Source organism: Balaenoptera physalus (genome assembly GCF_965194825.1).
Source record: "Balaenoptera physalus genome assembly, chromosome: 9".
Lineage (NCBI taxonomy): Eukaryota > Metazoa > Chordata > Mammalia > Artiodactyla > Balaenopteridae > Balaenoptera > Balaenoptera physalus.
The window spans coordinates 64,937,287-64,965,276 of NC_138888.1; the positions used below are offsets into that span (position 1 = coordinate 64,937,287).

General features: G+C 36.4%; 1 long non-coding RNA gene across 1 annotated transcript; it reads right to left on the minus strand.

The window, feature by feature from the left end:
* Window positions 1–27,986, minus strand: LOC309667205. Its single transcript, XR_014267619.1, has 2 exons — window positions 8,967–27,986; window positions 1–4,474 (listed from the first exon to the last, which is right to left on the minus strand). It is a non-coding gene; the product is annotated as an uncharacterized lncRNA (long non-coding RNA).
* Window positions 27,987–27,990: the final 4 nt, after the last annotated feature.

The window sequence follows — 27,990 nt, forward strand, 5'->3', positions numbered from 1 at the left end:
TTCTTTTTTTTTTTTAATTAATTTCTTTGGCTGCATTGGGTCTTCGTTGCTGCGCGGGCTTTCTCTTGTTGTGGCGAGCGGGGGCTACTCTTCGTCACGGTGCGCGGGCTTCTCATTGCGTTGGCTTCTCTTGTTGCAGAGCACGGGCTCTAGGCACACGGGCTTCAGTAGTTGTGGCTCGCGGGCTCTAGAGCGCACGCTCAGTAGTTGTAGCGCACAGGCTTAGTTGCTCCGCGGCATGTGGGATCTTCCCGGACCAGGGCTCAAACCCGTGTCCTCTGCATTGGCAGGCGGATTCTTAACCACTGCGCCACAAGGGAAGCCCCACCATATTCTTAACTATGAGTGGAAGGCTGCTTCTTTAGGATAAAATGTAGGTTCCTGGTCTGCCTTTGGTGGGGAGGATTTTAAATTGTGCAGCTGAGGGAGGAAACTTTAGGTTTCTTAACTGTTAAGCTGTTCCAGGAAGTTGTGCAGCTGAGAGGGGGAATATATCAGTGGGCTTCTCCTCACTGGGAGGTAGTGTAAAAGTGAGAGATTCTACAGTGAAATGGGCGTGGGGAGCCATGAGAGCCTGCCACAGCTGTGGAGAATTGCAGACTTCCTTTTGGCTAATGAGAGGGATCTAGAAGGAGCATCTGGCAGCTGGGAGGGGCCTACATTTTAGTATAGACAAGAATAGAAGATAAAAGGATGTAGTAGATGGAATACATGCACTTTGGTAAAGCATTTGATACAGTGTCTGGTGAAATTGCACTTTAAAATACTTCTAGTAGGTATAACTATCCAAACAGATGAGAAACACATGAGAAACTACACATAAAGGCAAAGGCATCGTAGCCTGGCATGGTTGGCATAGGACCGCCTGGAGGACTCAGCCTTCTCCGTGGAATCCAATGGGTCATGTTGGTGGGTTTGCCTGGTGCGTCACCTCCTCCAGTAACTGGACAGAATGGGAGGGGGTTTGTACATAATTCATGGATGATGCTGAGTTGGGGATGTGATATGTGCACAAGTAAATCCTACAACAGGACTCAAGGAGCTCGGGGTATATATATATCAGAGACTAGAAGGTCATGGGAAGTAGGATTTGTGTTCTTCCTATGTTCTGAGCAGTACCTGGTTCACTTTGGGGATTCTGCCATCATTCATTTAGCCCAAAGTGTCAAAGTCCATCCTAAATAAAGACTTGATTTTGTTAATCTATCTTGACAAAAATAGCAAGAGCCAACGACAGCAACTGGAAGCTGACACTTCCTTAATATGAAAAACAAAATAAATTTTGAAAAGTTAAGAATAAATATAGTTAATATGCAAATTAAAACCACAGAACTGTACATTTCTATGTAAAATACAATAAAAGTCATCAGAATAAAAGTTAATTGTATTTTTAAACTGTTAGTGTGAAAATTATATTACTATACTTAGTAAATAGAAGATCTTCTAATGAATAAAGAAAAAGATACAAAGCCAAATTTAAGTGAACAGAAATTATATTTTTAGGTTTTGTTAGAGTAACAATAATTTAAAATGCAAAGATAATTGTAACCTTGAATGATTGCAGAGTATTTTTCTTACAAAGAGTAAGTCAGAATATGCTAATGGATGAGATAGGATGTGATAAGGTATTTCAATAGCTTCACAAAGCTAGGACAAAAGCCATATGGTGAAATCAATGTATATCTCCCTTTCTAAATCTTGTTATGTTTAAAAGTGGTCTTAAAAATCATTTGTCTTATAAAAAGACACATGTTCCTCTAATGGAAAGCAGTGCGCATCTGAGCACAATTTGTGACTTTAATCTGATTGCTAATAAGAAGAAGACTTTATATAAATACAAGGCAAATAATTGATGAGAGAGAACAAAGGAGTAAATCTAACACAAATTTTCTTCTCTTTTGGCGCTGAAAAAGGAAAGATGCAGAAGTTATCAAGCTGCATGGAAAATGTTAAAAAGGCAGAGTAAGGCTTTATCTCTAATTTACAGAAAGCTGTCATGGATGAGACTTGCACTCAACTGAAAGAGCAAAGCAATTGATGGATATTGGCCTAAAGCCCTAGAGCAGTGTGTGCACTTTGAAAACATTTTAAATTTAATTAAAATATTCAAGATGGTTGAAAGAGAGGTCTACTCAAACCAGAGTATAAACTACTACTAGACAAATTAGTCATTATTAACGATTAAGGATCAAAGTCAAAATACAATTAAATGGTATGTAAGTATTGGTTTTGGCATATAGAAAAAAAGAAATCTTTTCCAAGACCAAGACCTATATTTTCATAGCTTACATTTTAAAGTAAATAGTGGCTATTCCCCCATAACCACCGCTCCAAAAAAATCCTTATCTGTTAATTTTGTTTTTAGGAAAGCTTGGTGTCCCAAGCATGAGGGTATGCCCAGTGAACCATCGCTCTCAGCATAACCTAAGTTAGTAATTTTAGTCCTAAGCTTAAAAGATTAAACCTAGAAATGGTGATAAATAGAACCTGCCTAGATACAGAGGGTTTACATTTTAACCAGAGAGGGAAATTTTGTGATTAAAATTACCATTGACCTTAAAAATGTTATCTATTATCTTTTAGAAATTCTTTTATTGTATCAATCTCTTTTACTTCTTTCATTCTTCATTATTAACATTATTGTTTTCTTTATTCTCTCATTTTGTTCTTTATTGCTTCTATTTCTGGGTGGAGACTAAGCAAAGTGAAACAGTAGACTTTTGAAGTTATGTGAAGCCTGGTCGGAGCACTGACTGGGTGGCTGGCCTCCCACTCACCAGAATTTGCATCTACCTGAATTTCTGCATCCCACCCTTTTGGCCTCCCCTATCTGGAAACTTCCCTGGGTAGGAATGGTCACACACATCCAAGGTGCTCCCTACTGTCTTCACATTATTACATTCTTATTTGTTCATATTACATTCTTTGTGGCTTGTTTTTGGTTTCAAATCTAATATTGAGTAGTTTATATGGGGATTCAAGATTTTGAGAGTGTGATAGGAGGAGAGAGAGGTCTTTGATACAGGAAGAGAGAGGATCTTGTGGCTGTTGTCTAGTCTGATACCCTTCCTCAAGCTGGCCAGGAGTCAGGTCATCCCATGAATGCACGTTTTCTACAATATTCCTCTGCCCTAGTGATGTCCAATCTGTGTAGACTTCTTCCTGACATCTTATCTCTCCTAGTCTGGAACATTTCATACCCCTTTTGCAAATGCTTAAGTATTTACATTCTAAAAGGAAATTTTCAAACATTTCAAAAGAAATGTCTTAATTACCAATTCAATTTTACTATAGAATAATAGCCCTCACAAAATTAAAATATATAAATATGTATGTTCATATAATAAGATTTACATAATCTTTACTATTTAAAGATGATATTATTGATGATAAACAAAGGTTACTATCAATGATACAGTAACTGGAAGTAAGAGTGCCTGGAAAGAGCAAAGCAAAATGAATAACATTTTCTAATCAGGGTCCATGAATTATATAGCTTAAGCCACATTTCATTTGTCTTTTGTAATAAAACACTACATTATCAGAAAGTGAATATGTATATTTAATATTAGATTACATCCATTAGTAAATGAAAATATTGTTGACATGATGAAATTTAAGTTTAGAATGTTAATTTGGTAAATAAATTCAATGTTATGTTACTATTTTATTCTTGAAAGTAAATTATAAATAAATATATACATACATATATATATGTATGTATTAGAGAAAAATTAATGTAATTATTTTCTATCCATACAAGACATTTAAATCACAATTATTAATTGTTTTGGCAATAACCTTTATGATTCTCACAGTGCCAAATTGTTTTGGAAATGTACTCATTGCAAGGTAAAAGAATCCAGTAGAACCAAAGGATAAAGTTGTCTGGAATATGAAAGAGTCAGTGATTCATCCATTAATTCAATAAATACTGGTATCTACCATATACTCGACAACCGTGCAAAGTGCTAGAAATTCAAAGATAAGGTGCTCCCTGCAGTTAATAGTCTAGCCAGATACGGTATCTCTTAGTTACCCTAGCTTCCTGGGTATTAATAAAATGGCAGCTCCATGTTCCTTGACAGATTAAGGTCCTGGATGGACACTACTTTTCCTCTTTCCTTTTACTCTTGATTCTTCCCTCTTTTATTTTTCATTTATTATTTTTAATTGAAGTACAGTTGATTTCCATATTCTTCCCTCTTTGAAATCCTCTAGACTTGAACCCTACTATCCTAATTTCTTGCTTTCAGTTTATCTTCAGGTTGGACCTGAAAGATAACCCCTTTTCATATAACTAACTGTGGACCTTCCAAACAATCTTTCAAGTTCTCCTCCTAGCTGTACTGTTTCAAGTTTCAGGCATCCTGAGTAAAAGTTCCTTTTTGTTGACTTGGTCCCGGCCCTGAGGTCCCCCTTCTAAATACTGCATGTCTCCAACGCACTCTTTCATCATATCCTCGAGCAAGATCTGGAAGTCAAACAAGAGAAACAGACATGTAAACACATAGTGAAACCATGCATGTGGGATATTATTCCACAGAAGTCAACAAGGTACATTTATGATATAGAGCAAAGAAGAAATACATCAGTTTTTTTAAAGTATAAACTAAGATCATTTTGCCATAATTTTAAAGCATTCGCTATATCCTCTAACATAGTTCTTCTTTACCCATTTAGTAAGTAAATATTTACCTACTATAGCTCTGGATATGCAGTAATGAGGAAGGCCCTACCCTCTTAGAGTTTACAGTTTAGCAGTGAAAACAGACATTGAATAAGAATCACAAGGGTGTTGGGTGCTATAAAGGAGAAGAGCTAGGATCATTCAGACGTATGATAGACAGCCTTTATCTAGCCAGCCTTCTGGGAAGAAGTGAGAAGGAGTGACTTCACATAATAATGTGTCAGTTTCTCGAGCACCATATCCATTTTTATGAGCCTACCTGTGATTCACCCAAGAGAAAGTGATCAACAATTATCCACATTTTAATTCTCTTTTAGGACAGGGCACTGTACTCTTAGGAAGTAAATATATTTACTGCTCAATTGCATTGCTTAATGTATAATAACACATTTCTCTTGCTGATGATCTTCTATTGTCATAAGTGCTTATGGCGACAAAAAACAAGTGAACCAAAAAGTTAACGGACAGGAGTGCATTCAGCTCTTCCCATAACATGTTCCCCAAAGCACTAAGGTGGTAAATCATTTGACACAGCATGAGAAATCCACAGATACTTTTTTTGTTCCATATAGATACGTTTAGGAATAAGTAGATGCATAAATTTATTCAGGTGTCCAAGATACTATCTGCATAATGTAGTTTTGCAACAAAGTACTGAATTGCTCAAATCCCACCTTTTCCATTAAGCCAGCCCTCTACCCATAAATTTGGATAAATCTTTTATTATTATTTTCATGTATTACATATCACATTTTCTCTCTGTGTCAGAGTTTTGTCAGTCTATACCATTAGAGGACCCTCTGCTACTGTTTGTTTATTCCCCCCTTTAAGTTTCCCACAGGAACCCTAGCACAGTGTCTGTTCTGCAGCCAGTATTTAACACATTTTTGGTGGGTTAAATGGAATGCAATGGGGGTAAGTGAAATGTCTATAAGATCAGTCATATTAAAAGTTTTAAAGTAATGATCTCAAAAAACACATCTGAATACTGAACAGAAGGTCCACAATTGTATAAACATCTTGACCATGATTATAATTATTTTCCTACAGAACATGGGGACATGAAAAATTGAAATCACTGAGTTATTTATTTCAGTTGCTTTTTTTTCAACCAATCTTCTTATTAGAATTGGTAGCTAATTTTCTGGTTTAAGAATTTTTTTTCTTCCAACTGATTTATGTTATAAAGGGAACAACATCAGGGGAATGATTAAATACTGAGGAAACAAAAGACCTAGGCAGCCCATAGATGACAAGCCCTGAATTATCAAGATTCTCTTGCTAATTGCAGCCCAATTACGACAGATTGGGGTGTTGCTATGTCAGAAAGACCAGAGTCAAAAACCATAGATGTCAGTACTAAATAGGCATAGAGAACGCACACAGCCCACAGGGAAGACAGTTATCAATACAGTTCCTTCCCCTGTGGAAAAGACTTCGGTAACTAGCGTTAGTCTGCAGGAAGTAGCTTTCCTAGAAGGAATAGGGATTCAAAAAAATACCCCAGGCTAAGAAGGATACTAAATGTGATGAAGAGGTCATTGAGCAGAGATCAAAGGAAGTCTGCAGCTGTTGTATTCTGGTTGTCCAGGGGTGTTCTTTGATGTCTGTATAACTGTTTGGGCTAAAATCAGAGCCCTGTGGAGGAAGGGCCACGCCCCCTACTTTCCCCAGTCCTACCCAGAAATTGAGAATTGGGTAAACACCCAGGCCTATCGGCTATTTAAACATTTAGAGTTATGGGAACGTTCTTACTTTGGAGAAGTGTGGTAGATGATTAAATAGAAAGTGTACACAAGTTAAATGTCTTTTTTCTTAATTCCCTATGCTAGTATAATATTTCATGTGTCAGAATTTCAGATTTCCAGTGATGAGTCTGCTGCCTCTTTCAAGTTGCATCTGTAGTACCTTACTACCTTCAAAATGATCTGATCTTTGTCTATCTTTAGACATGTTCCTAGAAATTAAGAGGTTAATGTTGAACTAGCTAAATTAAATATATTAGCCACCATGAATGTTATGTGTTATGATGTCATTATGCTTTGTCTCACTAACACTTTATATATATATTTTTAAAACTCAGCAATATTTCATTTAGACATATTTCTTTTGGTAATGGTAACTAAATAACTAAAATATAAAAGGTTTAATTATGAGAGGAAAAGAGTGCTTACATGTGTAAGGGACTTAAGGATAAATTTAAAATCCCCTATTTTTACAAACCAATTGAGTGCACATTTCCTAAGTCTTTCACCATGGCAACAGTGCCAGCGGGTTCACTCAGACCAGTGTGACACAAATCTGGTATCACTGGCACATTTTCATAGCCAAAATGAAATTGAGAGTAATTATTGAATAACTCAAGCAAGAAACCCCTATCCCACAATTCCCTTAACTATTTGGCTAATAGGTTTCTGTCTGAAACATCCCAATTAATTACAGCATTTCACACTCCAGCCTGACTGTGGACACTTGCCAGTTCAATGATATTCGTCTGTCCTCTGTGCATGCAAATGTCTCCATAGCAAGGGACGTGCTTTCTGAAGAGTGACTCTCCTAGATACCTTAGAACGTAAGTGAGGCAATCCAAACAACAGCATTGCAAAGTGGGTCTGTTTTATTTCTATTTAAAAGCCAGAGAGACGCAGCACCAAAAAGGCAACCTGTTTCCTCAACTGGAAAATTTCACTTAATCTCTGTGACACTAAAGGAACAAGTATTTAGAAAGTGTCCAATTAATGGGAGCAATGAAGACCACCGATACAGACCGTATATGAAAAAGCTGATCCCAGTTACTAAGTTTGTAGTAGTTTATTCTGAAACTCACTATATCTGCATTTATACCCCATAAGCAAAGTCTGGTTGACTGGGTAGATAATACACTGACCAATAGACAGAAGACAGAAACAATATTTGCTTTTTTATTGAAGACTCTGAAGATGAAGAAATAAACATTTTAAATAAGGCTTTTTTTCATCTTTATTGCAATTCAGGCATACTTCATCTGCTAATTTGTGAAATATAAATATCCATTTTATGATGTATAATTTCTAGACAGACTTGTTTCTAGAATAATTTTTAAAAGTGCTTTATTTCAGCTGGGTTTTTGTCTGGCTTTGTTTTCCTCAGAAAGAAAGCGAGAAACTATAAGGTTAGACATTTCAGGCTTCTTAAAAGCTTTAGATGCATTCTATTTCCTTTCAAGGTTTTATGTTGAGAAGTTATTTTAGGGATATAAAAATTAATTACAATTATAGCAATTACAAAATGGAAGGTAAAAAGATACTGTGTTAATGTGTCATATACAAAGCGCAGGGCCTGGTTTATGTAAGAATTTTATAAAATATTCCTGTGTTACCAATCACATCATGCAAAAGTAGTTCTAGGGTAGCCAGCAGAGGGGATTTAGAGATCAAGGGCATATCCCATTGCTGCGCAGTCCACCATGGGTAGTGCCTGTTGCAGTGTGGCTTTTGCTCTTGGTTTCAAGGGGAACCTTGGCACAGAGTTGGCCCTGGAGATGGAATTGTGGGAGCAACATACTGACCATTCTGGCCTGTGTGTTCAGCATCTTAAATGGGAGTTAATTGAATGGCTATGCCCATGGCATTCTGTTGTCCTGCCCACTTCGTCTGTCCCTGCAGGGATGGAAGGTAAAGACACCGAGTTCTGGGAAAATTAAGAGATGCCTAAAGGGCAAAGGGGCAAAGCTGCACTGCGGTCAGGCATGAAAATTTCTCCAGCTGTCAATTTGGACTCCAAACACTAATTTTAAAGCAGAAAGATAAACCTTATCAAGTTGTATGCCTTCCCTAAGTGAATCTATCTCAAAATGCTAGCCTCCTTCCTAAAAAAAAACCCAGACAAATAAAAGCTTATGTTCGTTATTCTCATCGAAAAAAGAGAAAATTACCGAAATGATGCACTACTCTTCCCCTGTTTTCGGGTTACTTCAGTCCTTTTACACTCTTATGCATGGTTTCTTCACATGTAATATGAATGCTGTTCCTATGTAGAGCATTGCTCTTTGTCTGTTTTAAAAATTACAGTAATGGTTTAACCTCAGTCTCCAATTCTGTTCGAAGGCAATGTTTTTTTTGTTTGTTTCAACGTGTGCTTTCTTTAAAATGTCCAAAACAAAAAAACAACATTTCTCCAGATGAGTGAAAATTAAAATATAATGTTTTAGCGAAGAGGAAATCACCACCCCATCCCCAATCTCTTAGGGTACAAATGGTGACAAGAGCCCACCGTTTTGCAAGGCTCAGAAACATACCTGTTAGCGAACTTTGTTTGCATCTTCACTTTCAACCATCTCCACTTTTGAACCTTTAGAAGTACAGGCCACACTACTTGCTACAGTTTAATACAGTGGTATCACTGTTTCTCTCGTAGGTTGGCAGTACAGACAGTACGTTGCTCCCTGGGACACTCATTCAACAGACCTGCATTCAACAAAAATTTATTGAGTGCATCCTATGCACTCAGCATTTTATGTTCCAGTCACACTGAACTACTTGCCATTCCTCCCACATGCCACCGTTTCTAGTCCTCATTCCTTTGATTGCACCAACCCCCCTGCCCAGATTGCTCCCCCCCCGCAATTACTTCACCACATATATCTCTGTTCCAATCTTCTCCTCTTCAAGGCACGGCTCAAATGCGTCTTCCTTTTGAAACTATTTCTTATTCCTTTCAGCAGGAGGTGACTTCACCCTATTTCATGCCCCATAGGACCTCATCTGTACCCAGCTACTTAGTTTGTGGGATCCAGTACAAAATGAAAATGAAGTGCCTCTCGTTCACAACTAAATAAGAATTTCCAGAGTGACAGCAGAGCATGAAACCAAGCGTGGGCCCTTCTAAGCATGGGGCCCTGTGAGACTGCACAGGTCACACGCCCATGAAGCCAGCCCTGTCTGTGCCTCCCCAATGCACTAATTGCTATCAATTTTGTTAATGCGTGAGCTATTTTTACACACAGATTGACTTTTCTTTTTGCATATACTGTACACTCCTTGAGAACAGTGTCTGCATATATTCCCACAGTAACTAAGAGAGGGAGAGAGTGTGAGAGTCTTGCAAAATATCAGATATTCTAATTCTTGCTACTAAAATGTAGTCCACAGACTGACATCACCGGGAGCTTGTTAGAAATTCGGAATCTCAGACTTTACCCAGAACAATGGAATTAATCCACATTTCACAAGATCTCTGTGTGATCTGTATGCATATTCAAGTTTGAGAAGCACTGTTGAATGAGTAAAAGAATAGCTCTCTAGAACAGAAGGCACACGTGAGGTGAGAAAAAATATGTTAAGAGTTCTGTTACTATCTGTTATCCCTTCACACTCTGACAGAAAGGAGATTTCTGCCTTTTTCAAAAGGAGGGAAGTGTTGAGTTAATGGTTCCTGTCCCTCATTTAATCCTCTGATTTTCTCTTCCCTTTAAAAGGAAGGGCTACTTTTCTCATTGGTGATACAGGGAAAAGCCTGGTAGCTTCTAGAAGTGGTGCCTTGTAAAACGCAGGTATGGAAACACAGATCTGGAAATTCCAGTCTCTCTCTCTATCCCACCCTCCCTCTCTCTCTTTGATCTATCTCTCATTCTCCTGTGCTTTCTGGTATTCTGGTTTGCCCATGACTCCTATTGTTAAATAGCCAAACAATTCTGTCAGTATGACAAAAGTTAAACAAAACAGGCTTATTAATTGATATAACTCAGATTTCACCAGAAAACTCAAAAGGCGTCATGTCTACTATAATGTTCTGCCTTTGATTCTCCCTTTGATTCCTGTCAGAACTGTCCACATTAAGACTCTTTCAGAGCAGCCAACATAGCAGTTGTGTGGGAAGATGGAGTATTTTGGAAATTCTCTAAAAATTCCAGGTCTCTATTCCAGGAGATCCTGAAATACGTTTCCTCGAAAAGATCGTAAGAAGATTTGTGCAATCATGTAAATCACTCTCTCATAATGACAGCTCTGTGACTTGGCTTTTAAAGAAAACCTAGATAAGTAAATAGGAAATGTGGAAGGAAAAGTAAACTTAACCTTATTAAAAATTATCCTAGAGAATCTAAATTCACCAATTTAGGAAAATGTCTATTAAATAAATAGTTGCTTCAATGGTGCCAGAAAAGAAGCCTGATTTTATTTAGAGTGTATTCTGACATTTACTTATGACTACTACTTGCTTACTTGCTCCCGAAATAGTTTATTTTCACAGGGTTAGATCTTAGGGCTGTGAATTCTTAAGATACATAATCAAAGTTTAGAATTTCAATACACATGGATTTTAAAATTTACAAGACCTTTATAAAATTTCAACTCCAAAAGTGAGCTTATGTATCCAAGCATATTTGTGCATAAAAGTCCTCTAGGGGAAAGTTTTAGCTATTTTTAATCTGGATAGTCCTCAAATTTTCCAGCCCTAATTTCACTTGTTCATATTCATGGAAGTGAAGTTTCTTTGCTATTACATTTCAGAACCTGTTTGTGTTGTAAAGGTAATAATTGCAGGTAACATCATATTGAGTTCTGCTACCGAATGTCCAAAGTGCTAAATAGAAGGCAATCATGGCAGACCAGTAACATAAGGGGAAAAGCCAGAAATTATATGTTGAGTTTGCTTATAAGAGAGAACTTTATTCAAATCTTTTATGGTGATAGTAGCAGCTAGGAGATTCAGGTAAAGCTGATACAAGCCAAATTTCCCTTAGCACACTGCTTTTTGCTAATTGGTGGCAAGAGATAGCTATAGTTTTACAATAGCAACTTTGATTCCATTGTATAAGCTCTGATCGGGATTCTATTCCTATGTATTGTTATCTATTTCTGTGTAATATACTACTCCAAAACTTAGCAACTTAAAATAGTACCCATTTGTTATTTCATATTTTCTGTGGATTAAGAATCTGTGTGCTGTGGAGGATTACTGGACTGAATGTCAATATTATGACATAGTATGAGTGTGTTTCGTGTTTGGTAATTGCAATCATTGTTGCTTTTGTTGTGGTCATCCATTTACAATGCTTGGTGTCAGTTTATCTCTTGTAAAAATAAAATACAGTGTGTGTGTGTGAAAAAAAGAATCTGATAGACAAAAAAAAAGAATAGATACAGGTATATGTATAACTGAATCACTTTGCTGTACACCTGAGATTAACAAAACATTGTTAATCAACTATACTCCAGTATAAAATTTAAAAAAAAGAATCTGTGTGCTGTGTATCTCGGTGTCCATGCCTCCAGCTCACTCATGAGGTTGTAGTCAACCTATGATCTGGAGCTGCAGTCTAATCTAGAGATTTGACTGGCAGACGATCTGATTCAAATCTAATTAACATGGACTCCTCCACAGAACAATAGATGACATGGTGAGACATTCACGAAAGAGCAGGAGAGCTTCAAGAGGAAGCACTTGTTCCTTTATAGCCTAAATGCAGAAATGATGTCATAGGTTTCTATTGGTTAGAAGTGAGTCACTGCATCCAGCCCACAGTCAAAGGGAGGAGATTATCAAAGGCAGGAATACCAGGAGTGGAATCACTGGGGGTCATCTTAGGGACCACGTATTACACCCTCCCACTTAAGAGAAAATAAGAGCTAAAGAAATGAGTCATTTCTTCTGTTTTAGTCTACTACCAGCATTTTCTAAGGTATTTTTATTTGATCAGCCTAACGAAATTTATGTGTAATTCTCCCATTCCATCCTAGAAACATGTCATACTCTGGCACATTTTTGTTTCATGAATGGAACACACTTCACTTTGGGGGAAATATGAAACAACTGAAAATGTGTTAATCAGAATTCTTTCTTTTACTAGTAACCATAACCCAATTCAGATAAATGTAAATTTTAAAAAATTTTGTTCAATGCCTGTAAATTACAGGTGTGTTTGGATTTAGGCATGGCAGAATATAGGAATTTATCCAATTTATCATGTCTTTCTGTCTCTCGCTCTCACGTGCTCTTTCACTCTCTCTGTTTTTTCCTGTTTTGAACTCTTTCTTGAACAGGCAGTGTTGATGTGGAGAAACCTGACATTTCCAGACTCATGTCATTTTTATAGCCAGAATTTCTATTAGAAAGCAAGATTTTTTTCTATTCCAAAATTCCAACTGACATCCTAGAATCGAGCATTTATCATACTGGTTTAAGTTGCATATTCATTTTGACCAGGAAAGGGCATATGTAAAATATGTGAAGAGCCAGGCCTGAGTAATAGGTCTGTGCTTTAGGTTGGGGGTAGGATCAGTCTCACTCAAATAACAAGTACTAAGCGTGAAGGAGAGTAAATCCCGAAAGTGAAATTGGGTGCTGAAGACTGGAATGTGTCCAGCCGAAACTACGTGTCCGTTACACGTATTTGTCTGTTACAAATATTTATTCAATGCCTATGACGTGCCAGGCACAATGCTGTCATTAGGAACAGTTCTTCTACCAACTAGTAGAGTTTTCTTCAGCTCCTGGGAGAACAGCACAAGAGGGCTGATTAAATGGTAACGGTGGACAAAGTCCCCTAGTTCTGAGGGAAAACAAAATCAGCCCAAGTGAGTATTTTGCATCATAAAAATTTTTATAACTGCGTACGGCTTTAACAATTATGTTAGTTATACTAACATAATTAAATAGCTTATAATAGAGAGAAAATATTTTCAAAGCGATTATTTTATGGTTAAAAATTAGGATCCTCCACCTTTGGCTTCGTAACAGTATCAACTCTGGTACCACCTCCTGCCTCTTTGGCTACATAGTCATGGGAAGAGCAGAGTTACTTCTTCATTGTCCTGATTTGTCTTTCTCTCTCTTTGATGACTTGGAGCCTCTTTCACCAGAACCCTAGGGAGGCAAGGTTGGGCTTAAAATAATCACAAGGATCAAACATTATGGTGATTATTTCTACTTGGGAGTATATTCCTAAGGTGAAGTTATAAGTTTCCAAATCCGGTTTTGTCAAGGATGATATGTTAATTCATGTCATATAATAGATCCAACCTTTAACATGCTTTAGGGCACTCACATTACACACATTTGGAGTTCTCTTACACTTTGTTAGGAGATGAAGATCTAAAGGAACACTAGAAGACTAAAAGTTACCAAAAGAGACATACTTTTTCTCTGGCTTTAACCAAAAAAAAAAAAAATCAACCTGGAGAAGAGCTGAGGGTCAGTGTATGTGTGCAGTTGTTTAGGAACTATGTTCATTTTTATTTGCTTAAGATCGTGAATTGTTGGATCACTGCAGCAGTTGTGAATGATTTATGGAATGAGACACATCCCTGCTTAGTGCACAGACTATCAACTGTGCTAGCAATTACAGAGACATGGTGCTATTTTTAGTGGTACAGTTACACAGGAACCACATTATTATTATATGAAATATCATGAAATATAAACTAAGCTTCTCTCACATTGGAGTTCTTAGGAAGTTATGCCTAATAGAAAAGTCATGAGAGAATGATTATATTTCTCTGCAGTCTGTGTCTACACTTGCAAAATGAAGGGATTAACAGAGATTATACATCATTTTAGTTATAGCACTTGGTTCTGCAGGGAACCTTAATGGTCACGTGTTATATGTATCCCACTTCAAGGGTACACGTCCTCTACTGTATTTGGGCAAGGTCGGTGTGTCTTGTCTCCACTTCTCAGCCAGGCATTTGCCAGCTGCTTCTCTGCTTACACTGTGTTCTAGGCATGGTGTTCATTGCTATATTATGGCTCCTCCAGGTATAACTCAGATCATTTTATTCTCTAAAGCACCACCAACTTATAGATGTACGTGTGGCAAACATTATGTACATGTTTTGGAAAATGGAGGGGGTAGTTTTCAGAGCATGGAGACCAGAACATTTTTTAAATAAATTTTAAGAAATGTTTTTCTTAAATATTCTTCACCATTTCTGCTATGGAATCTTCACACTTGTTGACTCTTACCCCCAGGATTCAGCTTTGCTCCCAGACTGTAGAACTCTCCTTTCGCCCTTGGCCTCTTCCCCAGTCGTCTCGAGCATTCTCCAGACCTCAGGTATCTGTGAATTAGTGTGCTCTGCAGATGGAGTTATCATTTAACCTAGTCTTAGTCCGTGGGGCTACAGACCTATTAAAGTATTTTCCTTGCAATGTAAATAGTTGATTGCACAGCTGCATAAACTAACACAGATAGAAAACAAGACTGAGAGACACAGAAACACATGCAGAAAACAAGATACAGAGAGATATACAGACATAGACATGCTATATATGCATGATACACACATGCACACACTCAACATACATGAATAACAAAATAAGACTGGAATAGAAAAGAGCGATTTATTCTTGCTGTTGCCACTCATTATTTGAATCAACTTTTTGAGGTATAATTTGTGAAAGAGTTCCTTGCAATCTAGACATAAAAAAACTGAATATTGTAGACATATAAAAAGTAATGGTTACTAAATAAACCAGGATCAAACGACCAAAATGGTTACTAAATAAATAGGATTCAGCTGAAGCATGCTAAATTAAAATCACAGAATAAACACACACACAAAAGCACACACACGTGCGCTCACACGCGCTGAGCCGATGCAGCAATCTACACAATTCAGGGGAATACTGCTTCTAAGTGCTGATTGTGCATTTACGTGATCAGCATGATGGAAGGATTTCTGTAACTTAAGTAGCCGTTGTCTTGTCCTTATTCTTTTTGATGACTGTGTATTGTCATTTTTATCCTGGCTTCTGAAAACCATCTTCACTCTGTGAGTAGAGAACGGACACTGTGAGCAAGAAAGGTTTGTCAAATGCATGCAGGAATAGGAATAAAGCTATCTGGTGTCTTGTCCTCATTTTATTTCTAGGCTGGGCAATCTTAGAAAATCCACCTAATCTCTCTGTACTCCTGTACTTTCCTATTTTATAAAGTGAGACAACCACATATTGTTTATGATTTCTCTCACCTAAAAATTCCTATTATTCTATGAAAACATAACAATAGTCATATCTCACACTTGGGATCACAGAGTAATCATAATGCTGAAAACTTCGTTTATAGAGAAAGTCCATCAGTAAATAATATGTGTGTTACTGGATAACCCTCCCCATGCATGTGGTGGGTGAACCCAAGAAGGGAGTGCCAGTTCTCCTTGGGTGCTGTGGAAGTATCAGCTTGATCCAGGCATCGTTTCCATAAAATTTCCTACTTAGGACTTTTGCATGAAAACTGTACCCAAACAAAAACAGAATTGAAGCTCATTCAGTGAGCACAGGATGTCTAAAAAGGCATGTACTGATTTACTAAGCCATTTTATTAGTTATAGACAACTAATTCAGGCATCTCTATATGAAACATACAAACTTGAGTTGCAGTGAGGCTACTTGTGGGGGGCTCGTGGCTAAGGACTGGAGGCGGGGACTCAGCTCCAGGTTCGAGCCTTTTTTTGTCCTTTGCTCTTAAGCTAATTTCTTATGTGTCACAAGTTGTCCTCATGAATCAAACTTGTTCACCTGGCCATTATATTGTCTTTTTTTTTTTTTCCCGGTTATTTTATATTGCAGTGGGTTTACTTATACAAGTTATTACTATATTTTGTTATCATTATTAAATATTAGTAATATTGGTAATAGCTAATATGTACTAAATGCTCACTATATGATTAACACCATTCTAAGTACTTTATAGAGATTAACTCATTCAGTCCTTGTGGTGCAAAGAGGAAGGAAAGCAGTCAGTATCTCCGTTGTACTGTTGGGGGAACTGAGGCACAGAGTAGTTAAGTAACTTTCTCAAGGTAACACAGTCAGTAGGGATGGCTTCAGAACTTGAACCCAGATGCACTGACTCTAGAGTCTATCCTCTTAACCACTAAGTACCATGCCTCTCGTTGGTTTAATTATTTCTAGTGCATATTAACTCATTTATTACTATTGTTCCAATGCTCTGCATCCTTGTTGCACATATTAATATTTTTACTATATCCGTTTTACCCCCTTCTGTATTTTTAACGTTTTCTCTGTGGGATAAGACTCCCTGCAACAATCTACTTAGACCTGATAGGGTCCTCCTTCCTTTTCTCTGATCACTGTCTGCACTCTCTTTTTTCTCTCTTCTCACGCCATTTCCCAAGCTTGCACATAAAACGATTCCTACCCTCTCCCTTCTAGCACTTCCACTCAATCTCTGCTCCCAAGGCTGTTGGATCAAAGATCCTCTCCTCCCAAAATGTGACTTAGTCTCTGATTTATTTTTATTATATATGGCTTGAATGAATAAGTTTCCTTCAGAAAAGTCCATTCCTTGAATGAAAAAAAAAAAAAAATCCATCCAGGTTTTTGTTGTTGTTGATGCTGTCTTGTTTTATTTTTAAACAATGTTCCCGGAGAGACCAATACTCTGAAATTCCTTTCCATTTACTTGAAAGAGTCCTCCCACCTTAAAAAAAAATCCATATGTCAAAACTTGTCAGCTCTTTATGAATGGCAAAAGTATCCCTTAAAGGCTAAGATACTTAAGATTTGATTGACCAGTTTATGTGTGCAGGACTTTGCTAGACTCCAAGGAAATGGTGATCTGAGCATCCTTTGATTGAACTTAAAAAGGGACCGGGCAATTTACTCAATTTTGCAATGGCTACCCCCAGCACGACCAAATTGAAGGCTGTTGCTTTTGTTTATCACCAAGTGCATTTAAAGTATTATGGGACTTGTTTAATCCAGATATCAGCTAAAAGTTGTTTCTTCGGATCTTAATGAAATTGTTTCAAACCTCTAATCTACAGATTATGGAGAATCAAATATCTTCCCCAAGGTTTCTATGAATTTCTGAAGAGGTTTTTGATTTTCAGCTGTTCTCTTATTTATATTTAGGGATTAAATAAGTGTCTAGATTGTCTTATTCTGTTTTTAAGTGCTAACACTGAGGAGGAGCTCAGTATACTCTGTGTATAAACCTTTATTAAGGGTTAGAGGGATTGGAGTGCACAGCAAGGTTCTCAACTTAAAATTCCACCTTGGGTGGGTAAAGGTAAGGGAGGGATCAATAGCCAGAGTATAGAGGATATTTAGGGCATTGAAACTACTCTATTTCATACTATAGTATGGGTACATGTCATTATACATTTGTCAAAACCCACACAATGTACAACACCAAGAGTGAACCCTAATTTAAAGGATAGTCTTTGAGTGATAATGAAGTGTCAGTGTAAGTTCATCAGTTGTAAGAAAGTACCACTCTGGTGTGAGATGTTAGTGGGAGAGGCTGGGGAGGTGGCAGTGGAAACGGGGCATATGGGAGCGCTCTGTACTCTTGCTGTGAACTTAAAACTGCTCTAAAAAGTTGTCAATTTAGAAAATAGCCCACACTGGAAATACTGCTATTCCTAAAGCTTCATAACCATTTCTTTTGTTCTGACTTTATCTTCCTACCACGCTGCCCAGCCATCTCCTATCTCCTATTTTCTTTACTCTCTCACAGCCCCCTAAGATTTCTGTTCATATCCAGTGCAGGGCAGTATTACAGTCACCTTTACCAGCATGGATTCCACAGAACCATGCTTTCAGAGTCTCATCAACCACTTCCAGTTGTCTTAATAAGGTATTTTCCCCAAAGACAGTTCTCTTCCTAAAGTTAGAATTCTGGAGCCATCTGTTGAGGTAATTAAATCTCAAACTCCACTCAGTGACCAAGGCTCTGATTGCTTGAAAGCAGCCCAGTACTCAGAATAAAATACTATTCTGAGTATTTTAATGCCTAAAATAATTATAAACATATTATGGTTCTATCTCTTTTCTTCTCATCATGCAGTGTAAAGGTGCATTTCCTAAGTCCTTTTCTTCTCTCATGATTATCAAAAAAGGATAAATCCTTTGAAATCCTGAGACATTCCTAGCCATTTAATTTTTTGAGCTTGCGTCTGTTAAAAGTCAGAGTTAAATATTTCAGATTCTCAACTTGACGTTGATTACTTCCCTTAGTCCTTTTATGTCTCTAGATATTCCAAAAATTCCATGTTCATTTAGGCAACCTGAGGCAAGAATTCCAGCACCACAATTTCCATTCAACATACATGTTACATCAGGAGAGTTATACCATAGTTTAAGTTTCCAATCCACCTTTACAATCTTCATGTCAGTGATGCTGACTTTTGATCCAAAGTGATATCCAAACATTGACTAAATTAGCTTCAGTATTGATCTACTGCCTTTTTGTCATTGACTTTTCTACTTAATAGGGACTTATTTAATCCTGAAAATGGAGGTAAAAATGATTCTCAGTTGAGTTGGTATGTACAGCAACATCCTTGTGGTCTGTTTATTCTGGGCAATTTCATTTCATTTGTTAGACACAGTGGTCAGAAGAACGTGAATTTAAAATTAATATACTAAGATTACTATTGTAATTATCTATACAGAATTTTTTAAAATTTTTTCTCAATTATGTGTATGCCTACACTTTGAAGAAATCATTGTAAGTTTAAAGCCAAGTTTAAACCGTTATCCTTTCTGTTGCTAGTTGCTAATTAATTGTGCTTAATTATAACTCACTTTAAACGTAGTTATTATGAAAGTGTAGTTAACTATTCCACATTATGACAGATTGGGGTATAAAATAATGTATTCAAAGAACATCAGAATATTCTGTTGAAGTAAATATTTTCCAAAGTTTGTGTAATTATTAACCTCTGCTGCTGAAAACTCTATGAAATGACTCATTCTTAATATATATTATTATAAGACCAAATTAAAAATTGTTGAAGTAAATATTATGACTTATCTATATTTTATATATGAACTTCAATTTTTTCTGCTAAGTGTATGCACATACATTTAACGATTAAAATTGAAAGATAGTTGAGTTATCCAATGATGCAAACTGAACAAAAATGAGAAAAGAATGCAATAAAGCATGACTTTTTAATGACTTTAACTAAAATAAAAAAGATTTTCATTGGTGAAAATGCTTTTATTAGAACTGAGATCATGCATAGGAAAGTTTAAAAAGTGTTGCAAAAGACTCCATCTTGCATTGTATCTTATATCCCTCTTTCAGCTATCTGTTGTATGACAAACCACTCCAAAACTTAGTGACTTAAAACAGCAACCACCATTTTTATTTTTCACCTTTCTGCAACTGGGGGCATCTTTGCTCTACATGATATTGTCTAAGGTGGCTTGACTGGGGCTTGATGATCACAGATGGCTTCACTCACACGTCTGGCACCTCAGAATAGCTAGAAGAACTGTAGGACTGCCTGGGACTCTTCTCATAGGCTTTATCACTCAGAATTCTTGCCCAACCTTCTTTACAGGGAAGTGGGATGCCAGGAGAGCAAACATTAAGCAACCAGGTTTCTTAAAGCCCAGACTTGGAACTGGCACAGTCATTTTGGTAGCATTCTGTTGGTCAAAGCAAGTTACAAGGTCACCCAGATTCAAGGAGAGGAAATGGATTCCCTCTTGTGGCGGGGGGTTAGGACAAGCATGCAGGGGAATGTGATGAACTGTTGGCAGCCATCTTTGCAGCCGTCGCCTGCAATCACTATCAGACTAGCACTTAAAGAAAGAGACGTGGTGGCTAACAGGAATTTCCAATGTGCGAGACTTCAGATATCAAGTGAAACACCAACACTTTTTCGATGAGGTTGCTGCTATTTACGAATTCTGAGACTCCAAAATAAAATTTTAAAATGAGAAAGAACATGCTGAGATGTTGGCAAAGTTAGATGCCAACTAGCAGCTACCAGTTAGCACTGGTTAATTAAATATCACTGATTGTAGCCAGTTCAGTTGTGTTAGCAATCTATTCTAGGCACTCAGAATTTTTATCAGAAGGACATACAAATATTAGAATCAGTGAATGATGTGCTAATAGCCAAAATTATATGTCAGTTATCACATTTTCAATTACCTACCACATTTGGCAATTAACATGTTGTTAATCACCCGTTCTCCAATTTGACGTGACTTTCTAAAGTAAGTAGCTTACCCTCTACCTCTGAAAAATTACTGTTTACCATTGGTGAATACATAATCAGTTCCTAAACTTTACATTTAATTTAAAACTGTCTTGTAATGCATTCACCTCAAGCAGGATTTGTTTGGAGTAGTGTACATATATGAGAGCAGACCTTTGAAGCCATGGTTCTGTGGTTTGGATGTCCTCACTATACAAATAGTATGCCAAAAATGATTCTCAGGCATTAAGAAAGGATTTTTAATGATGCTCATTTTGACAATCAGAATGCTTTACATACAGGAGTGTTCTGGTGGCACTGTAAGGAAAGCAGAATGCTACTCTGATCAATATGAAATTATATGAGCTGAGATTTTGAGTAATACTTCAAATGCGGTTCTTCTGTGTACATTTTGGCTCATGAAGCGTGGTATAGTGGAAAGTACATGGATTTTGACAGATTTGAGTTCAAATCTTAGCTCATTGAATTATTAGTGGATTTGGCAGCTATTGGGGTGTTAATGCTACCTAACAAACCTCCCCAACAACAGACGTTTAATTTTCTAGCTCATAGGTCTACAGATCAAGGCAGTCTGGTTCTATAGGCTATGCTTGGCTGGGCAGCTCTGTTTCAATCTGTGATCAGGATGGGCCTGATTCTTCAGTGCAGATCAGGTTTAGGTACCTCTCCCATGGATCAGTGGCCACCTAGGGTATATTATTATCATAATAAATAGTTAAAGGCAAAAGGCAAGCTAAGCTACACAACGCATCTAGAGGCTCTGCTCACAAAATATCCAATTATGGATATTCCATTGCCAAAGCACATGGCCAAATCAAGATAGGGCATAGAACATACTGGATTCCAAGAAGGAGGCAGGGACTTGAGTGAATGTTTGCTGAATAATACTTCAATCAATCACAGTAGCTCTCCACATTTGGGCACTATCCTTATTGTCTCTGAGTTTTAGTGCTGTCATCTGTAAAATGGGAATAATGATATAACATGTTCAGAATTATGTGGGGATTAGCATGTTCTTGACACAAAGTTGACTGGATAAAAATAATTATGATGTCATTGAGTTCAACAAGGATCTGTGTTATGCAATAGATTTAGCTAAAATTAAAAGAAGTGAAATTTTTGCTAGTTTGAAATTTCTGTCATCAACTAGTAAATAGCATTTACTTCTGTTAAAATTAAAGTTGAACTCAGGCTATTAGTGAAAGTTTGCATAAAAATACTAATTTCCATTTAATGTAGTCATAAAACCATATTCCTTAGATGTGTGGCATTGGCATATATCAGTAGATAAAATAACCAACAAATATACATTAAATGCTCTGAAAATTTGTGAAATTGCCATTGTAGCAAAGAACTGAAAATAGATATAACATAAGAGATTTCCCTTCTAGCAGCTTCCAATCTTGATATGGAGTATAAAACAAGAGCGTTTAAAACACAAATTAATGATGCAGATAATTAGATTGTAGAATTAAGGGAGGACAGAAATCTCAGTAGCTTGATAATAATCATGAATAAAACTCATAAGACAAGAAGTAATATTGTTGTAACTTAATTGAAGGATTAGTCTTGAGTAATAGAAATGGTTGGAAACTACTAGCTGGGAGAATTTGCCACCATTATTACAGTTACTACCAGCTTTCTTTATAGAACATCTCCCTTGCCTCAAGCTCCATGCAGGCACTTTGCCTTCATTAGTTCATTATCCTACAAAGTTGGTGGTTGTCCCCCTTGAAGAAGAGACTCGAAATTTAATAATTTTTAGAAATGCATCATAAGAGATAAAAGACTCCTGTTAAAACGACAGGTCTCAAACTCTATACCCAAAGTATTGACTGTGCAACACCCTCTCACATGGTGTGACTTACCTGGCTAAACAAGAGAGTATATGTAGTATAGCAGTAAGAAGTAATAATTAAAAGGGAAGCTTAGTTCATATTATAAATAACTTTGAATATCAAGCTAAGGAATTTGAATGCTTTGTGTCAATAGGGAGCCATTGATGGATTTTGAGCAGGAGATTGAGGAGAGTAAAGAAGTGTTATAAACAAGTCAGTATGCTACAGAGACATTAGACCACATTAGACAGATGAAAATTAGATAACATATTATGCCATAGTCCAGCACTGTCAGTGAAGGGTATGCAATAGAACATGAGAGAAGTGAAATAGAGGAGAGACATTATGAAGACGACATTAGCAGGGTCTTGAGAAAGGGAATTCTACCTTTTTGAATTCTTCATTCAGCCATATTTTTATATAGCATACAAGGGAAGAATCTTTCATGTTATTATTATATAATGTACAGCCATTAATATCTTCTGTGTGTATGTGTGCAAATATGCCTGTAAAGCAGGGCCAATAAATGTGTTACCTTTCCCCTGTTAAGACATTCCATTGGCTCATACATTATTGTTGAAAGACAGAAGCAGATGTTAATGGAAGTGATGTTTAATGATCTGTGACCCTATATACAAAGAATACAGGCATCATAGTCATCTGCTAACCACATCCATGAAACCTGCCAGTGTGATAGAATTCCTGACCTTCAGATCTCAAGCACCAGCCTCTTCCCAGTGAGCTGAAAGAGCTCAGCTGGAGGAGGAATAAAAAACAGTGTAAACATTTGAACAAGTGTGACATCCCCTTGCATTGGGGGTAAGTAATATATACACAGCCTTCCCTTTACCTCCCATTTCCCTTGCAATTAGGATGAAGCTTGTTCTCAAGATGCAGAGCAGCTGGGGTTCACAGAAGGGCATTACCACAGTTGGATGCCAATCTTTAATGATGCAGTACTGTGTATGTACACAGACATCAAGGTCAGCAGCAAATATGTGAAAAATATCACAACAAGATTCTATTAAAAGCATCAATAATGATTCAGTGACCAAAGGAAGAAGTTCACTTTGATTAATTAGAATCTATAGACAGCTGAGCACATGAACTTTGTAGATGAAAGAAAGGGCAGTATGTATTATCAGTTTGAGGGTAAATCTCCAAAAAGTAGGTTTCGTTAATTATCATTACTGAAATGAAAGTTTCACTTTGACACTGAGAGTCGCCAAGAGAGAAGCAGTTCAAAATTCTTAGGCATGCTGCCATGTTATGATTAATTTTACAGTCCATGCATGGAAGTTTAGTTAGAGAAGAGAACTGTAGATATCTTGTACAATCCATCAAAATAGTAAGAATAAACTGTCACTCCCAACCTGAGCCGTGAACATGTTTATTTATGAGCCACTCTGCTGAAACTGAAAAAAAGAAAATCAAGACAGCAATGCAAAGAGAGGTATCTAAAATGCTCTCTGTTAAGCAACAGCTAATGGAAAATATGCAACAAAGAAAGCCTGGCTTATTTCCAGTTTTCAAAAAGATTGAGGACATTGGTTCAAATGGTTCAGGTTTCTTATTTGACCCACCTTAAGACCCTTAAAATCTAATGTGATTGTCTTTAGAATTTGGCTTAGGTTTTAAAAGTGAGTGAAATCTCTTTTTCAAATCTTTATTTTTAAACCTTAGTAAGAAAAACTGGAAATAAACACACCAACGTGGTAACTGTTCATCACTGATGAAAAGTACTGTGGATGATTTTGTATCTTTCCAGTTAGGCATTTTTTTTCTCTTTTTCTACATTATAAATTATATCTATAATGCGACATAAAGCCAGGATCTTTTTTCTCTTTTATAGCAGCCTTATCCCCATTTCTTGGGGCAATGACTAGTGTAAGGTAGGGACTCAGTAAATATCTGTTAAATGAAGAAATGAATGAATGAATTGATCAAAGTGATATCAGTCTAATACCTCATAAGGAAATTGCTATTAAATTACCACTAATATAATTATAGATATAAATAAATGAATACAGATTTACACAAACTTTGACAGCTTCAGCTAAAAAATCTACTTATTATTAGCACTTGGAAGAAATTTCTACAAACCGCGAGGCCAAACTAGAAGCAAGTTAATTGGTGGCTCCAATGTGTTATACAAAAATAAGAACCATGTAAACTTAAAAATATTTGATCCTCTTATTAAATATTATGTCAAAGGGAAGACAAAACTTTGATTACAAAATCAAATCATATGTTGTCAGAGACTTTTTGATGGGGAAGACAATTCATTACTTAAAAATGTGATCTAAGATGTTAAAAACTTGACAAGAAGATAATAAATAAGGAATGAAGCAAAAGAGCAGGGAACTGACAATTCATAGTCTGATACTTTATAAAAAGATGACAACTAGAAAAAACAACAACAAAAAGAGCAAACATTGGAAACCTTTCAGAGCAAACTAAAGAAAATTACTGAGAAGAGTCATTATTGAATACAAAGAACTACAATTGCAGTGGGTATGTTAAAAATCATGAGAAAACACTCCATACACGATGGAAATAAATTTGAAAACAAGTATTTATTTTAAACAGGTATTAAAATGGTTTTCTGAAGTGGTAGAAAATCTAGGAGTTAACCTATAACCAAAAATATAAAATGCAAAAAGTATCAAAGAAATACTGAACCAGATGCAGCCAGTTCCTTCTGATTTTTCTGACAAATGCTATCACACCTTCAGCAAGTAAATAATCTCTAGTCCACTGAAACATAGCCCAGAAAATAGAAAATTCTAAAGTTTCCCCCAATAATTTTTTGATGCTAGTATTACCAAACCTAAAAAAGTACATAAAAAACTAAAACTACTTTCTTGGAACTTTGCTTTTTTGCCTTCTCCCTGGAATGTTCTTCCTAAGCTGTGAATCCCTCTCATCACTCAGGCTCAAATGGCAACTCCTGAACTTTCTCTCAAAGGCTGTTCTGCCCCAGCATGGCTGTCTTTCTTATTCAACCAATTTTATTTTACTTGTTGAATCACAATGTGAACTTATTTTACTTGTTTTTTTTCTTTTTAACATGCTTTTTTTACATCTCTGGCCACTGGAGGGTAAATTCCATGAAGACACAGCTGAAACCTAAGTGCCTTGAACACTGCTGACCAAGCACTGCTGAGTAGGCACTCAATAGATATGTCTAAGTGTTGTTATTTCTCATTTATGAAAGACATGGAAACATCTTAGATATAAGTTAGATATTAATGAATGATTTCACTGTAAGTATAATAATTACATATGTTTTTATATGATCATAGATTAAATACAGCAGTGCATTAAAAGGATACTAGACTGTAAACTGATTATAGTTTATTCTGCAAAAGCAAGGATGCTTGGTTCAACATCAGAGAATCTGTAATTGTTCGCATACACATGTTAAAAGGTAAAAATATGATTGTTGGTATAGATGTATTTAAAGTATTTTATAAAATTCAGCAAATATTCCTACTTAAAAACGTTTAGTACAATGGCATATTATAATGGAGATAACTATGTAAGTAAAAGTGAGGTTTTGTGTGGTATTTGGTTACATTCCTGTGGCACATGGCCATAGATTACGGGTGTTGCTGTGGTCTGGGAGATAACTAAGCTTGACCAGGCCACCTGACAGGAAAGCTTGAATTCTAACTTGGCTCAGTTATCCCTCCCTTCTGATGTTCCTGATATAACTCTGCATTCTTTAAAGTTAACAAGTTTAAGAAATGGAAGAAGTTCTTAGTTGGACTGAGACTCTACAACCCCCTACACAAACTTTGTGGAAGTTGGACTGCAATGTGTGGCCTGGCCTATAGGAACGTGAAGCTGCAAACGTTGTGAAAAAGCACAAGGTCCAGGGCACTCAAGGGAGGCCAAGGACTTCTTTATGCAAATACAAGAGAGAAAAAAATAAAGCAAGCTAGCCAGGTCTTCTGGGAGAGAGGACTTTAAGCCACCAAATTAAAAACTAAATTATTAATGGGGACAGAACATGCCAATTGGCAATAATATTAAAATATTTTAAGAATCTAATGAAATTTTAAACCTTCAAGCTAGAACAAAAATAGAAATATGGCTTGCTGAAATGGAATTGAGTCCAGAAAGAGAACCAAATTTTAAAACAATATGATAAAAATTATATTCAAAACCAGTGGGGGATATACTGCATTAGGAGAAATGACAAGGCATTTGCGAAAAATAGTTAAATCTTTATGTTATTCCTTCTACTTGAATAAATTCCACATTCATTTCTAAATTAAATATGAAAATGGAATTATTAAAAGTTCTAGAAAACTTAAATTTAAAAAATCTAATGGGTGTCACACTCTTTCTAATTCTGATCTAAAACCAGGAAAAAAAAAAACCCTCACAAAATTAATTTTAAAAAATGAACACTGCTTGTGGTAAAAACATGACAGCATATTTAACAGACAAATGACAAACTGGGGGAAATGTATAACATTTGACACTCAACGATGAGCTACTTCTACAAATCATTAAGAAAAATTTACTGTCTAATAGATAACAGAAAAAAATTCACACACACAATTTAAAAATAAATACATATGACCTATAATCATTATTAGTAATCCAAATAGGTAAAAATTATAATTAAGATGAGATATCATTTTTGCCTATGAGAAGCAACTTTTTTGTTTTTTCTAATAATAATGATAAAATGATGATAATGATAATTATGAGGGAAATCAGGCCGTTTAATAGACTACTAGTACACTATTTGACATAAATTCATAAATAGGCATTTGAAACTATATTACAATTATGAAAGGGGCATGTGTTGAAATTCTCCTTATGGGAACTTGTATCAGTTAAATAATCTGGTATGTGCAAAGACATATGCATAAGGATTTCCATACCAGCACTGTGTTTTTTGTTTGTTTGTGTTTTTTTTTTTAATTTTTATTGGAGTATAGTTGCTTTACAATGTTGTGTTAGTTTCTGCTGTACAACAAAGTGAATCACTTATACATATACATATACCCACTCTTTTTTAGATTTCCTTCCCATTTAGGTCACCACAGAGAATTAAGTAGAGTTCCCTGTGCTATACAGTAGGTTCTCTTTAGTTATCTATTTTATACATAGTAGTGTCCATATGTCAATCCCAATCTCCCAATTCATCCCCCTCCCACCCCCCTTGGTAACCCTAAGTTTCTTTTCTACATCTGTGACTGTATCTCTGCTTTGCAAATAAGTTCATCTGTACCATTCTTCTAGATTCCACTATAAGTAATATTATATGATATTTGTCTTTCTCTTTCTGACTTACTTCACTCTGTATGACAGTCTCTAGGTCCATCCACATCTCTGCAAATGGCACTATTTCATTCCTTTTTATGGCTGAGTAATATTCCATTGTATATATGTACCACATCTTCTTTATCCATTCCTCTGTTGATGGACATTTAGGTTGCTTCCATGTCCTGGCTATTGTAAAAAGTGCTGCCAGCACTGT